Below are 17,135 nucleotides of genomic sequence, written 5' to 3' on the forward strand. Positions count from 1 at the left end.
AGCGAATTCCTAGGGAGAGGTTAAAGAAAAATTTACTTTCAGTTCTCTGATGTTTTGTAATTTTTTGTCCACAAGTCCTCACCCTTGTGTGTTCTAGGTAAGGATTTAGGGTCCAATATGTCAACAGGATAACTTCACTGAAGCTAATGGCATTGATTTGTCCCCATGTGGTTACAGATGAGGCAGCTGTGGTTTCATATGATTGAATACTGTAGCAATATCTACTCACCTCCCTTGAAGAGCCCTAAGGCACAAAAACCAGATGACTCACCACTACCCTGTTAAGGAAATTATTTTCCACTGGGGAAATGTCTTGAGATACTGTTTTGAGCTCACATCCAAGAAAACATTTAAGCTTCCAACTCATGTATAAGCTGAATTCAATGGGAAGCTAAGACTAGACTAAATAATTCGCTGAATTTTTTATCAATGCATCCTTTTTAAAAGACAGACTTGTCAATGCAAAGTGCAAGCATTACTGTGGAGTGGGAAGTTGTTATATGGAAAGTAAGCTAAAACATATTGCATCAGTTTGAATTCTCTAGCTTCACTAATTTTTTAATTTATTTTATTTCCACACAAAAACACTATATTAACAGAGTGGAGATCATTAGTGTGTGACTTAGTTCAGGAGAGTGTATTAAGTGTTCAGCTGAATGCCGAATATTACCAATAATTCTAAGTGAGGTAAATTGTGTGGGATATTGCTAATTCTTTCCAATATTTTTTCCATAGTACCTTCATCTCTTCTGATATGACATATTGAATGTGCTGCTGAGAAGTCACACTTGATGTTGGTTACAATTAAAAGAGACTGGTCTAAGTGTTAGAGTTCTTGCTGTTTTCCTCCTACCACATTGACTAGATCATCTTCCTTGTCTGGAAATAATTTTTCACTAGACTTTCATTGACAAATTGCTTTAAGAGGAAGCTAAAATAGTGAAAGCAAAATTCAAAACCTCTCTTTAGTTTAAGAAGCAGCAATACATAGATTATCAAGCAGGGAATATATCTGAAGGAGAGGGAATCACACCTTTTTCTGACGTGAGTAATAAGGATCCTCATATCTCTTGCCCCTTGACAAGCTTCAGCAAAAAAACTGAAGCAGTGTTTTTTAATAAATGAGAACAGGTTGGAGGGGGAAGAGGAGGGGTGAGAGGAGGTTATGTGTGTAGATCAAAGTATTCTTTAGAGACATAAATGCAAATCAGAAAAATAGCTACTTTTTGGTAAGTGCATGTGTGAATATACAGTAATCTCAGCAGAGGAAAGCTCATGGCATGTACAATTATGTCCCACACTAAATGATGTTGCCAGTAGGGGAAGAGGGCTTCTTTTCACACAGTGCAGAAAGGTAACTGGAAATGTGTCAGGGAATAGCATGTGTCCTGGGAGATTGCCAGTGGGCAAAGTCATAATTGCACCGATGCAAATCTATCATATTCCCCAATGAGTTTTGTCAATATCAGATTACAGCCTTCTAAAGTGGTTTGAGACCCTCCAGTGTATTTTTGGCATAATCTCTAATATAGACGTGAAAAACTGACACTGACTGAGCTGAGAGTACAAAAACTTTGATTGCAAGGTGGGGGGGGGGGGAGGGAAGAGAGAGGATGCAAGGATATTTTAGTCTCTGAGCTACTAATTTGTGACTATGTGGGTAGATCTGAAACTTCAAGATCATTATTCAGAATTTTGCAAGACCACATTATAACTTTAATATAACTTTTTTTTTAAATTTAACAAAGATGTTGTGTATAGCTCAAATGGAAACATTTCACTCCTGTTTGATGGGGCTGTTGGGAAAGAATCAAATGGATTCAGGTGCACCTGACCAAAAGCTGCTTGTTAAAGACACAAGGCAGGTAACTGTTAATCGGCAGCCTGAGCAGCTAAGTACTAAATGAGACCTGTAAGGGGCTGGTGTAGTCCTAACCAGTACTGAGTAACCTACCAATACCTGAACACTTGCAAATGGATTTAGCCATGGCTGTCTGTCCAGGTCCATTCAAAGCAAGTATGTGGAACAGCAAGTGGCAGTTCTTATTTCATACAGGCCAGGTACCATTTCATCATTTCCTCAGATTTCAAATTCTTCTCTCTTTTCTGCTATTCATACCATAGGGTAGTAGAGTTATCATCCTCCAATATTCTACAAGGGCCATCAAGATTTATAAAGTCAGGTGCTTCAAACTACAACACAGCCAGAAAAAGACATAAGAAGAAGTTTCAGATTATCCTTAAAAGACCTTTAGTCAAGGCTAGGAATAGCTGTCTTGAAATATACTTATTTGTATAGTCAGTTATTTTATGTCAAAGTAGTTTGATATGATATGCCTTTCTCATGAAATACTGGTAAAATACCTGCAAATATGCCTATGTGTACACTAATATGCATTTAAATATGGAAGGTAAGTTACCCTTGGTTACTAATAACTACATAGTACATCTCTGAATGACGCAGTAACTAAAGTAAATTGCTCAGTACTATTTATATGCTAAATTTAAACTTCTCAACACAGAGGTAACTACGTTTGTGTAAAGATAAGTGAATCAAACCTTGGGCAACTCTGATCTAACCCATAGATGTCAGTTTTAGGTTAAAGTCAGGTTCAGATAAGATGAGGGAATCTGGACATTTGACTATTTGCAATATTACTTTCAAATGGTTTGCTTTGATGTATTTCAAGAAGAGTAGCATTCCTTGAAATAGGAAATAAAAGAAAAATCAGTCAAAATCTTATTAACTGAATATGCAATTTTGTGCAAAGCTGTCTTTCTTCTCCTAGCTCAAGACCAAACTGCTAGTCATTTCTCTCAGACTGATTTAACATTCACTTAAATCAAAAAGTTTTTACTGATTTTTTTATTTACCTGATTTGGTTGCCCATTGGCTTTTTAAGCAATGTTTTTAGAATATATTTGCAGCAGGAGAAGAGGTTTCAGTGCATCAGAAACTGCAGCACCTTCAACTGGATGACAAGGACATGAACAGGAGACTGTCATCTGTCAGTGTCTAACTGACATTCATGGAACATTAATGGATAGGAGTCATAACAGTTGTCCTCGGCAAATAACAAGTAAACATCCTGTATAATTAATATTCAGCCTAACGCTGTTCAGAGATTCAGTGGGTAGAAGAATTTTTTCGTTATTTAGGGTATCATTTGTTTAATTTTTTATTAGACACACGACACACCGTAATTGTAAAGATCAACATAATTGCTCTAGCTGGAAAGTTTAGATAATTGGTAGGATTCTGTTATCTCTTCATGTCCAATGAAGTTATACATGCCTTTGCTAAGGGAGAAGGTACATGATAACCCCAGGACATCTTAGGTTGGGCCTGATTAAATCTCTGGATAAAGTCTATCTCTCTCTAGGTATTTTGTTTAAAGATTGATAGTTGTTTTAAAGTATCGGCTCTTCACCTTACTCACGCAGTTACACATAGATAACCCCCTGAAGTTCATGGGTGCCCTAAAAATGGTCTTTTTCAGTGGCCAGTCAAAATCATGGATTGAAATTCCACAGGGATTAAATGCCATGGCAAAAGCTAATTTATTTTCATTCCAAGTCTCAGGCATATTTCTTCAACCTTCCCTTACCCAGGATAAGCCCACAGAATAATGCACATAATATTTGTTCTAAAATCTCTTTCAAACAATTTCTCTCTGGGACAGAAGATGGGGAAATGAATAATATCAGGAAGATGCTAGCTATGTTGCTTAATATGATTCTGGAAGAAAGACCAGTCTCACATCAGTGAATTGGTATAAACTGAACAGTATGGGTTTATGAACTTGCAGCATACTTCTAAATATTTCATGAAGTCAAATATTTTCTTATTTAAAATACTGTTTCTTGGGTGGTGGTTTGTTGGTTTGGGGGTTGGGGGGGGTTTGTTTGGTTTTCTTTGCTTGCTTTTTTTATAAGTATAAACCAGAAGGCAGCAGCCTGTAACGAATTAATATCTCACTTCAATAATACATATAAAATATGTATAATATAATGTTTAAATAATGTTATGGTTAAATGTACTTTTAAAGAGAATAATAAAGGAATCATCAAAGAGATAAAAATCTAGCATGCATATTAAAAAAAAATTATAGCAAAACATTATTCAAGTTTCAGTCTACAGGTTTGGAAGTATTTTTATGAATTATGAGGACTGTATGACAATTTCCTAGCAAGCCTGGATACCCAGGTACACATAGTTTTGTTGAAAGTGTTATGATTCAGAAATAAAACATAATTTCTTCTTTAGGTAAGAGAGCACAAAAATTTCAGAACATCTGCAATTTCTAAGTCTCTAAGATTTCCTGTCATCTTCCACTTGAGAGGGCTTTTCTTCTCTGGCTTCTCCTAAGGCCTATAATTTTTTAAAATTTTATAGTAAATTTTCCATGTTTCTTTTAAAGAGTTTGCCTAATTTTATTGCAACAAACTTGACTCTACCTAGTAATGCCAGGTGGTACCCTTCGAAATGATACTATCTCTAATGTATCCAAATTTCTGATGGAATGTAAGAACCATTCTGATGTCAGCATGTATCGTTGTTACTGTAAAATGTTGTTCCAAATTTGACAAAGTTGTAAGAACTAAAATTTCAGCTGTGTGTACTTGAGGGCTTCTGGAGGCAGTGACTGCTGTTTGTTTTGAGTTGGAAGCAAAATTCCCTCAAAATGTCATCTGCCCTGACTATTGTTCTAGTTGCTGGCTGGAATGCTCGTGGGATTGCATCAGATCAAGTATATGATTTATCGCAAAGGTAGGAGGGCTTTCTTGTAACTTCTATTCTTAGCAGCAGGCAGTCATAATGTGTGAGGATGGAATATAGGGAACTTCTTCTACCTATTCCTGTTTAAAAGGGAAGCTTAAAAGTAAATATTAGTAACATGAGACAGCACAGGCATTAATACTCTGATTCAGTCTGATTGCAGAAGGATAAACTGAAGTACAGCAGTCAGTGGGGGAAAACATGAGACTAGACAAAAAGTGGCCAGGGAAACAAAAGGAGATGGCAATAGAAGAATGAGGGTCTGTGGACAGTAAACATTCTAGTTTGGAAAAGAATGCCAAATACTTTGTGGGTTGAGAAAAACATGTTCCAATTTACTGATCAGCAAGTAATTTTATTCAAACAAAGAAATAAACAAAACTCCCCTCTGCAATTTATAATCTGGAGAAATAAAAATGAGAGGCCAACATTCAGTAATTGTTTCTCTTAATGCTACTTCAGGGACTCCAGTCCTACTCTTCCAGTGACATGGGCGCCCTCACCAACACCTAGGGGACACAATGATTAAAGGCAAGGAAAAGAATTGTGCTTATTAATCATGGCTTTTTAATTGATAAAAAGAGGAAAAGACAAAAACAGAGTACAAACAAAAGGAATGGCTATTTCATTTTAATTATTTTTATTTATCATTTTGTGGAAAGGCTTTAACAAAGACTTTTCTGTGTCACTCTGTGTGGTCTAACCATATGGAGAATATCTACTTCTTCCAAGTAGGAACAAGTCTTTTCTTAACATAAGTAACACAGATAGCTTATAGGTGGATCAACAATTCCAGCTAAGGATTGATCAGACCTGTATAATGTATCACAGACAACCAAACCTATAGGGTTATAGATTATCAATGGATAGAAGGGCTATAAAGATGATCACGGGGTTGGAGCACCTCTTCTGTGGGGACAGGCTGAGAGACCTGAGGCTGTTCAGCCTCAAGAGAAGGGTCCAGGGAGACTTTAGAGCAGCCTTTTAGTATCTAACAGGGGCTACAAGAGAGATGGAGAGGGACTTTTTACTAGGGCAGGCAGGGATAGGACAAAGGGGAATGGCTTCATACTAAAAGAAAATAGGTTTAGGTTAGATATTATGAAGGAATTGTTTGCTGTCTGCATAGTGAGGCACTGGAACAGGTTGCCCAGAGAAATTGTGGCAGCCCCATTCCTGGAGGTGTTCTAGGCCAGTTTGGATGAGACTCTGAGAAACCTGGTCTAGTGCAAGGTGTCCCTGCCCATGGCAGCAGGGTTGCAATGAGCTGATCTTTACAATCACTTCCAACCCAAACCATTCTATGTTATCAATCGAATTTTCTGGCAAATTTTTGTCTTTCACAGGACAATGCCCATCAATGACAATGTCATAATATTACAGAAATATTCATGAAAAGAAAATTGGTGTTCCCAAGTGGTTTATTTGCAACATTTTTGCTTCACCATTCATTTTCATTTCTCTCTATTTCCTAATTTATATAAGCCAACAGGCACACCATGAAGATCATTGTAAGCTTGAGAATGGGAACAAATGCTGTCTTTGGCTACTTGTTTTACAATCTCATTTTTTTATAACTTCAAAAAAGAAGCACATCAGGTCAGAATCAGCCTACAGGCTGATTATCCTCATCTACCACTAATACACTCTTGTCATGTGCTAGTAATACATCATGACTCTTTCTTTTGTTTCTGAAGAGAATAATCTTTTAGTTTGTCTGTTTTAAAGCATAGAAACTTTCTGATACCCAACTCTGTCATAAGGTTTATTTTCTTGAAAATAAAGTTCTTTCAGCCTTCTAAGACAGGCCTTGCTCTTTCTAGTGCCATTCAATGGTGATCTAACTCTTCCTCAGTTGTTTTTTTACTTACACTTGCTTTTACATTTTATTAATAAGTAAACAAATTTCAAAATATAATTAGATTCCTACAAAGCGCAAAGGTTTTTATTCACTTTCCACCTGGCAGCATAAAAGGAAATAGTGCTAAAAATTGAAGAATGGTAAATTTTTGTCTCAATTCTTCAAAAAAATATGTTTACCAGTTTACAGATAATGGATTTTTTTTTAACCCCTGAAACAGATCCCTAATTAACAAAGGATGAGGAATTTGTTTACTTATCCAGAATATTTCCTAGTGGAAAGTAGTTCTTCCAAAATTTAACCCATAAATACATATTTTTATGTTCTCCAATCAGCACTGGCATAATCACAGGTAACTTTTCAATTTGAGAAGAAGACTCTGTCAGGGTCGGAAGGATTTAACATTACTATTTGTCTAATAACCATAGTTGAACCAATATTGGTATTTTTTCCTACACTTTTTTATCAGAAAATATCTGCTAAGTCACACGCAAAATGCATCATTCATCCTTCAGCAGCTGGTACCCTGACAGCAAAAATGACTTGTAATGCTCCAAGTGGCTCAGGTCAAACAGGACATGATCCATGAAATTATTTCAACTTGTTGACTATTGGGAATCTGTACAAGTCCAAGTTATTTATAAAATGCAGTTTGAAGAGAAAAATAATCTGATACAAAAGGTTTTATTAGAAGCATTATGTTTACATTTACACAGCCAACTCAAATAGCTCACTGTTTAGAGTCTCTGCTGAATCTTTCATTCTTTTAAAGCAGCTGAGAATGGCTAAACGCAGTCTCGCTTTTCTAGCTCTGTCTTTTTTTGGATGTAGTCCTAGGTCAGATCTCTTATCTGACTTTGTAATCTGACCGGAAACTGCATTGAATTCCCAGTTAGTGTTGAAGAGCCCTCTCTTGAACATTTAGCATTAACATTAAAGATTTCCCATCCATTGCTTCATCTAAAATATGGCCTCTGAGAAATTTAGCTACACATCCTAGGAGCAGGGAAAGGAACAGCAAAGCACAAGCTTGTTAATAGCATTTCTTAGCTGCTGAAGCTTTACTCTTAAAGCAGTCAGGTTTTCATAGACTTCACTGTAAGGTAATTTTTCTCCACGCCTGGTCAGTGTCTTTCTGCAGTGACTTTGTCAGATTGTGGTGGTGTAACTGGGAAAATCGGTTTTGTTCCCTTTGTCCTCCAAACACTATCACATGACTATGGCTGGCCCTCATAACCTGGCTGCCACACAGTCTGACTCCTGTGTCGTATTTCCAGTGATGTGAAACAGCTCATTCCCTCATTATAGCAAACTCTTCATCAGATCTCTGCAGAAAAGCTCTTGTTCCGAGAGGAATCAGGCAAGACTTGAGAGACAGTGTCTGTGTTGGTGCCAGTGTGTTTATGACAGTTGGCAGTACTCTTCTAAGAAGTCCTGTGGTGCCTGTCCAGTACGAGGCAGATTCCTTGAGATATCCACATACTATGCTTTTCCCGGAGATAAAACAAGAAGAGCCATAACACAATGAGATAGTCTTCAGATTCCACTCTTGACATTTGAGATATTTGCACAAGTTTTCCTCAAATGTGTGCACACTTCCAGCATTTGCAGTGAGGGAAAAAAAAAGAGAGAAAAGAAAAAAAACAGCACTGTAAATGCCATGACACAGAAAATGATCAAAAATTCACGTTGCGGTGGGAATTTCATCCATTCAAGTAGCATATAAGAAGGCATTTATGTAAAGTTAACTTCTCATCCTCCAGCTTTAGGAACTACATAGCACATAATGTAAAGATTTAATTACCTTTAGTTTTCCACCAGTCTAGGCCTTATCATAATTTTTGAGTTTCTTCAAATGTTGGCAGATGAAAGTGGGATATGATAATCTAGATGTAAAAGGATTGTGCCCTTTAAAAGTAGCACAGTCACAGAAAACCTGTCTCTTAGATTGCTTTAAGAAACACTGCTGAATCTGACCCAGTACCTTTCATAATACTAATAAAATATATGTAATTTATATAATAAAATTTATGTTTACAGCCTGGAGAGATAGGATTGGATATAATGGTCATTTATCACACAGGTGAAAGGTCCCCTCTGTCAATGCTAATGGAGTGTTGAAAACTTCCAGTTTGGTGTGTGTGTACCTCAAAATTATTTGTAAACCCTCAGATCAGTGTGACTCACTGCAATATTTGAGATTTTTTCCTTCATAGGGACATTTCCAGTTCTTTTTGACTCCCTTTCCTCTGTCCACAGGTCCTTGGAGTATCATCCCTCTCACCACTTATTCATAGTGCTGCAATGTAAAATGAATGAATTTTTTAGTTCCAAAAGCATTCTATTTCAAAGCTCTAACATCTTTTCTCCTTCATGGATGTGTCCACACACTATCACAGTCCTGGGCTGAACCCCAGAATAGGAGTGCAGGCTTTACCTCATGGATGAATTCAGACTAGTATCTGGGGAAGTCCATCTGGCTGCAAGTGGAAGTGGGTATGGCTGCTTGCCCTGGGATCTCCAGGATGAGAAGGCAGCCATGAACTCTTCTGGGAGCTTCCCAGGAGTCCAGAAACAGAAAATCTACCAGGAAAGTGCTGAACTAATGAACGACTTAGACTTTGTGGTTTCCTGGCTGATGCAACTCCTGACCATTGATTGACAGCTTGATGCTTGTCGCCTAGTCAACTCTGCTACTGCTGTAATTCTTCTGCTACAACAAATCTGTCCCAGGCCACATACCTACACATTCCTTGTCATGCTTAAGTCCCCTCTTCGAAGTCATTCCCACTTTGTCACCATACTGTCTCACAGCTGCTTTTCCGTTTATGTTCATTAGACCTTGCCAGAGATGAGCAGCACATGCAGTACAGATTCAAGGAACTGTGAAATTCAAATAGTAGAAAAAGAAGCTAGGTCCAAGTAGAAGGCTCAGTCTTAAAGACCCCAGGGAATGCTCACTTTCAGTCAGGATGCTCACTAGATGTCACTGTTCTCCAGAAATAAACCTGTGAGCACTTTTTTCTGGCTGAAATATACTGGGCCTTTAACCAAGTGCAGCAAGTCATGTTTTCAGAAACTGAGCTCATCTAAAAAACTTCCATAGTTCAGCAAAAGGTTCTCCAAACTCCTTACTTCACTTGCACTGTCTGATTTTCCACTCACTAATCTCAGCGTAAACCAAGAACAACTTATTTTAAATTTGAGTAGTGGTCCTGGTTCCTGGCAATAGAGGAATCCTTACATTTTTCAGTCTTTTATCTAACCATACTTTATAATATATGACTTTAGAAATGGAGTGATCTCAAAATGAACAATGCAGCCTTTTACACTGCGTGGCTGCATGTGTTCTTAACATTTTTTCACCCTGCAGATCAAGAAAATATTTTTGATTACACTTTTCTCCAAGTACTTCATTCTGGGCACTTAATTTCCCATGTCTAAATTATAAATTAGTTTTCTTAGGCTTCTTATATGATGACTATAGAGTAACTGTCCCCTACAGTGGTTCAGAAAGGAAGCACAATCCACATGCTTCTGGAAAGAGCTGATCTTTTTCTAGTGAGTACATCAGCAGCTCAGAGGAAGATGGTTTTCTTTACCTGAGCACATAAAGTTACACGATTAAAATTTGCCGGTGTGAGTGCTCCCAGACGTACTGGACTGTGTTCTATCTATATATTTTAAATTAGAAGTTATGCTACTAGCAAGAAAACAGGCAGGAAGAAGAGATAGAGGAGTTACTGGAGAGAGAGTCATCTGTGAAGAGGATAACTGAGGTAAATCAGGCTGTATTAAACTAGGCTCTTTAGAAAATATTTCAGAACATTGTATGTTTGCAAGCAGGCTACAGCATGGAGTCACTAATAAGTGCCAGATTTGGCGCTCCTTTCTTCACATTTGCTAAATCAATAAACATTGCAGAAAAGAGCCCAACCCACCAGTCACCCAAGTGTGTCCAGAACATCATTACTGCATAACAGCATGTTTCAACTTGGGGGGTCAGGCTGCTGACTTGAAGCAGTTAGCTTAGGTGCTCCAACTTGCCTCATGCAGAGCCTACTGCACTCTAGTGACTCTTTTATTTTTTATATAGAGAAACTAGGCTGTGAATCGTCCTCAAGAGTGCAGTTCAACAGCATTTTAAGCTGATCAGTGGTGTGGTAAATCCCAGCTCCACCTCCAGCTGTACATTCCTGCTCTTTCTCCCTTGTGTCTGGTAGGTGGTGAATTGGCTCTGTCAAAAAATCAATCCAGAAGAAAAAATCAGAGTCGTTTTGTGTCTTGGATAAGCTCCCTGAAGACATGTGATGTTCGACCACAGTGTTAGTGAAGGGGTAAACTGGTAATATGCCACCGGAATGAGAGAAGGCAAGACCCAAGTCACCATGATTTGGGTTTGCCCATGCTGCTGGAGACCCTCTCCCTTAAGGAGGTGCCTGGATCAGCCTGTGCCAAGCAATGGGATCTCCACTCTCACTCACAGAATCATAGAATGGTTCAGGTTGAAAGGGGCCTTAAAAATCATCTAGTTCCAGCCCCCCTGCCACGGGCAGGGACACTTTGCACCTGACTTGGTTGCTCAAAGCCCCACCAAACCTTGCCTTGCAGACTCCTCTCCTTGCAGTCATTGTCCCATATTTCAGGAGATCCCACTGACCTCCAGAAGAGTAAAGCTTCCGAGGCAGATTTTGGCTCCTGGCTCCAAAGGGATAACAAGTGCTGCCTGGAAAGGGTTTCTGTCAATGAAGAGAGGGTGGGAGGGGGTAGCAGGGACACTTGCATTCCCATGTGAGCAAAACATTAAAGCACAGCTAAGCTATATGACAGGGCAGACTAAAAGAGCAGTGATGCATTTCTGAGTTGCTACAGCTTTCTCAGGGGCATCTTGGCTCCCACTGTGGTTACAAATTGGGAAGATCACAAATGGCTTGGAGTTATCTTTTTTTTTTAGCCCCAGTGCTAACCCAAGTTCAGCTTGCACAGATCAAGGGAGCGCTCTCTACATATTTAAAATTATGCAAAGCAATTAGTCTTCATTAGCAGCTTGTCTAATTTAATTTCAAAAGATCAAACCGTTTCCCTGTTCGATGACTGAAGTAAAAAACAAAAAAATCCCAAACAAATAAGAAGGGAAAAAAACAAAACCAAAACCAACCAACCAACCAAACAAACAAAAACCCACCAAAAAAAGAGATCCCAAACCCCTGCTACTTCAAACATGTGTGTGACTGCCAAGTGTGTATATCAACTAAACTCTGGAGTCATTACTACTTACTGCAGCTTGTCATCTGCTCTCATTTTATCCAGAAACTTCATATCACTCTTGATACCATATCAGAAAATTTCATGGACAGTCTTTTGCACTACAAAGTGCCAAGTACTGTGGGAGATTGCTTCTTTATTTTCCTAGGAGCAACTAGGAGAAAGACAGAAATTGAAGCCTTTCAACTAGCCTGTAGCATCAAGAGCCTTACATGAATTGAAATTCCTGTCATGTGGAATTTCTCAAAGAAATTCAGAGATTTCATTGAAATTCCTTAGGATGAAGCTAATACAGCCATCCTTAAATAAACTGATACTCGTCGAATTTGGATTGATGGGTGCCTTCACCCACCACCTCTAGGTTTTGTCCGCAGGGTGCTTGTTTCTAAGATCACATATTCAGAGTAGCATTAATTGATAGGCTACAAGCAAACAATTCTCTACTCTTCTTATCCAAGTCTGGGAGCCTATGCTACTTAATATTCAGTCTAGGACTGTGTGTCTCCTTGGTTACCCTTCATTGCTGAGAAATAAATGCTAAATTCAGAGATCTTGAAGGCCTGCATGCATTTACCAGAGACTCATAAAACTCTGTGGTCTGTGATTCAGGTATTTATCCTTGCCTGCATTTAAGAAGGCTAAACATCAAATAAATGCTGGGGTTTTTTTTCCAAGTAAGCCACTTCTGGTCTCCGGGCTCTGATATCATTTTATTTATATAAAACTGTATCTAATGAAACAGAAAGCACTCAATAAATAGGCATAAGGAGGAGTGGAAGGCAATATAGTTTCTGACTGTGGTTCACATTCGAAGGAAATGGATGGTCTTGCTTTATTATCCTACTCTTATTTGTTCTTAGAGATCTTGAAACTTTCTCATATTCAAGGGGCTGGAGAGTGCAGGAAATTGATAGAAATGTAAATCTGGGTCAGTATTTACCAGAGCTCATAGAACTGGAGCAGAAGAATCAGAAGAAAAGGAAGTAAGACAGAAAGCAAGGTGGTCTTGGAATGCCAGTCAGGATGTGACGGTCATGATCTAAATCCCTTTGGTTTTCATCCCCACCAGGGATTTGATCCAGATTCTGCCATTTCTCCAGGCAGTGCTCTGAGCAAGGATTTCTTTCCTCTCTTTTGCTGAAATAAGTTCTTTCTGTAAAACTACTGCATTTTTCATGAATGCACCTCTCCAGGCCCCCATTTCCAAATGGAATGTTTGATGGGGTTTTTTAAATTCTTTTCAGTGCAACATAATAAATATATAAATGGTGTGAGTATTGCAATTATGTTCCTTACCACAGTTTTCTGTCTGTTCTTAGACTGCTTTAGTCAGCCCTTTGTACACCTTGCTGTTTCAAAACCTTTTTTTTAAGAAAAGCTGAGGAGTTAGTTGCTGTGTGAATAAGCAGCTGTTTAGCAGCCAAAGAGTTCTTGCTTGTTTTCAACTCATCATCTAAGGTGCAGTTCAGAAAGTCGAGAGGTTGTTACTGGCAGAACCTTGACTAAAATATGGCTTCAGACATCTCATAAAAAACGTTTTAGGAAAAAACCCAAGAGCACTGAATCTGTGAGAACTGTAGATACAGGGCCTTTAAGGTTTCATGGTCTTCTTGTGTTCAGATGATGTCATGCATAAGGGGTGTTTTTTCCTACAGTAGTTCTTGGGAAACAGTCTAGCCATGGAGCTTGACCTATGAAGCACAAAGAAGAAAGAAATTACCAACTCTTCTAGAGGAGGTCATATTGGCATGGGGGGTGGGAAAATAATTTTTTGGCCAACCAGCTAAGCCAAATGACAGATAAGGAGTTTGGTCACCCTAAGTTTACTCTGCTGTGAATGCATGAAAACAGGTTCTGCTAAATGACCCTTCTGGCCGTAGCTGTACTACATTAACTGTCAAAGGAGCTTCTTATTCTCCTGCTCTGACTATAGAGAGAGCTTAAATGACCATGTTCCTCACTTGGATGAGAATCTACAACACATTAGCTGCCCCTCAGTACTTGTAAAACAAGTTCAAAGGGGGTATTTTCTTCTCTGTAAGTATTGAAGCAAAGTGAGATTTAATAACTCATCCAGGGTCACCCAAGGAGTCTGTGACTGAGCCAGAAATTTAGGCAATACAACGCCTATTTCAGCACTTCAAATATAAAGCAATCTTACCTTTCCCTGTAAAGCTTTCATGATTTGGTCTGTTTTATTTTTATGTCACTTAAGTGGAAGATTTCAAAAGTAGACTCATTTATTAGAACTTATTTGAAAAGAGTAAGTTTGACAGAATAAATTAGTTTCTGAATATCATTTTTGTGTTTCTTACGCATTTACCATCTTAAAATTGTGGTACTACTTTACAATAGAAGAAAGATTTCCTTTTTTCCCAGTAAATCAATGCAGATGATTGCTGAGTATGCTCCATTGGCATTTCCATTTTATTATGAAAATATTCACCCTTTGGTCTTGTGGGAGGAGAAGGTTGTGACTGAAAGATGATTTGCTTGGCAAACCAGCAGACTCTCCATACTTCAATTTTTCCTTCTTCAATCCCAGATGCTTTTGAGACTTTACAGTGCTGTTTCACTAATATGAAAAGGCATATTCTTTCCCTACAGGCTCCATGTGCTCCTCATCCATTGCTCTAAGTACCCCTGTTCTTGACTCCAGACTGAAGGCTTCCTTTGACAGTGATTGATGGCCACCCTCTCACAGGAAGAATGACTAACTCCAACCTGTGAGTATTGGAGGCGCTATGGAATATATCTGCTGTACTATTTATTTTGGGAGGCAGAAGTGTGCCCACATTTTTATTCTTGGAATGAACATTCTGACATTTTCTGGCAGGTGTGAATGCTGTAACGTACCAGCAGGCAGAAAAAACCCTAAAATGACAGCTTCTAACCTCTCTGATGGAAACACACTGACTATTACTAATGTGAAAATTGTAAACCCTCACCAGATTTCATATGAATTGTATCACTTGGGAAGCCAAATTTTGATCTTAAGGGTCCCCTGGCAGCCCAAAAGAGATGAATATTTTTTCAATGGTGCCTACTTGCTCTTCAAAACCAAATCCAAACCATAAGACAACTGTATAATGAATTATGTAAATTTCAAACCTCAACCTGATTGTGGCCAACTCATTTTGCCAATAGTCTGAAAAGATTATCCCTAATGTTTAAGTGACAGCATGCAGAACCCTTCTCAAACCTCTTTCAGCTGTTGTCCCATCAAATGTGCATTGCTGTAGGTGGCTGATGTGAAGGGATAATTTCACTTTCTATTTGGTCTAAGATCAGCAAAAATTAGTCTTAATTTTACCTTGCTTTATTCCAACACTTGCCTAGAAATTTACATAAGAACTTTTAAAAGAAATATTTAAGAAAACCTGTTACAATAATAGTTCCTTCCACATTATTTAATAAGAGATGTCTTGACTGTGCTGTCTTAGAAGCTAGGAGTATATATACATAAAATATTAAAAATCAGAGGTGGGACATATCCTTTTTACCCTGAATCCCACGTATGCATAATTCTAGACTATAAATAGTAAGTATTTTGATTGTCATTGGTCTATTGAGAGATAATCTCAAATTTTGAATTAAATGAAGTATTGGTATAGCACGAACCTTCTGGTGTCAACCAGGACAACATAGAAGAAATAGGAAAATACAGGACTCAAAATGGGAAAATTATAATAAATTACAGTATATAGGGCAGAATTAAAAGAATTCTGGATATATTGCAAGAAAGTCATAGATAAATTAAAATTTTCCCCTGATTATATGCACTGTATTAACAGCTATATCTACTACTCTACTAATCAAAGAACATTTTAGTTGTGAAAAATTGCAGCTTAAAAATTAATCTATCCCATCTGACTCGAGCAATATAAGTCAATACTTACCCATTTTGGACAAGTACACACAGAACAATTTGTCCAAGAAAATGTCCATTAAATCATTTCAGTGTTTTAACACTGCCACAAGAACAGAGTATCCTGAGAAGCCAAGGTTGAGGTGTCTAACTGAAGGCATAATCGAGTCTGTCACTAACCTATTTCAGTGCCTCAGAAGTCGCTTCACTGCTCTGTGCCTCAGTTCCCCATTTCTGTAACCATCATGCCGTATCACTGTGAGACTCTTCAAGACCTGAGTTATAGTTTTTATCACAACAAATATTTGAGGTTTAGTTTGGGGACTGGTGAAGTCCTGTTTATATAGCATTGCTGGAACAATACCATTTCCAGAACGTGTTGCTATTCATATGTGACTGAAAAATAAATAATCAAATGTGAATAACTATAGCTAAGAACAAATGGGCTCATCTCTGCACAGATGCCTTGTTCATAAGCAAATTGTTCATATGCACAAAATGTCTGAGAGCACAACTGAGATGAAAAATATTTAGCATTTGAATGAATGTGGAACTGCCAAACCACAGTGTCAGACCACCAGCATTCATGGCATTGGTATAAAATCCGAATATTAAGAAATACTACATTTTTTGTTTCTTTTTACTGGTCTTCTGGTTTTTGAGCCTGACAGGATCATTTTTTTCCATCTTTCCTCAACAACTAAAACTATTCATAAATGGAATTTCTATCCTCAACACAAAAAACCATTAAATTATTAAAAAGTGTTTGGAATATAATACCTAAAAAAAAAAAGAAAAGTAGGTATGAAACACAGGCATATTTCATTCTGATAACATTGAAATACTTAAATAATTTGAAATCCAGATGAACTTTTTCAGTTTTATTAACATGGAAAAGTGGAAATTATTTTCTCAGAGAAATAATCATTAATCCTTGATGATGATGATGATGTATTTTCCAGCAGCAAACCATACTGGTAAATATTTTCCTATCTATCTGCATGAGATTTTGAGGTTGATTTTTAAAAGTAAAACTGACATTTTCACTTTCATGATAGCAGTCTGTGTTAATTTTTCATACCGATGAGATCCGTAGCATTGCTGAACCTTCATATGCTTCATTACTGCACTTCAACATTGCTCTGAGAGAACAGCTGCCATGGGGTCAGGCGTAGATATGCAATGGAGAAGAGCAATACATTGTCCTCTTTCCTTTCCTATCCCCATCATTTACACTAGTGACGTGGCACTGTCTCCCACATCATAGGATATGTCTACAGGCTGTGCAGCACCTGTCATTTAGGTCTGCGCTGGTTCTCGTTGAGAGAACTATGCAGCCAGATTTAGGAGATCACAGCACA

General features: G+C 38.0%; 1 long non-coding RNA gene across 2 annotated transcripts in view; it reads left to right on the top strand.

Moving 5' to 3' along the window:
• Positions 1–17,135, top strand: part of LOC104698387 — a 49,590-nt gene that overhangs the window by 1,289 nt on the left and 31,166 nt on the right. For both annotated transcript variants that reach the window (XR_002043262.1, XR_753316.2), the window contains exon 2: positions 14,514–14,632. This is a non-coding gene — a long non-coding RNA (uncharacterized LOC104698387). The remainder of the gene's footprint in view (positions 1–14,513; positions 14,633–17,135) is intronic.

The sequence above is a fragment of the Corvus cornix genome, chromosome 1A (assembly GCF_000738735.6).
Source record: "Corvus cornix cornix isolate S_Up_H32 chromosome 1A, ASM73873v5, whole genome shotgun sequence".
Classification (NCBI taxonomy): Eukaryota; Metazoa; Chordata; class Aves; order Passeriformes; family Corvidae; genus Corvus; species Corvus cornix.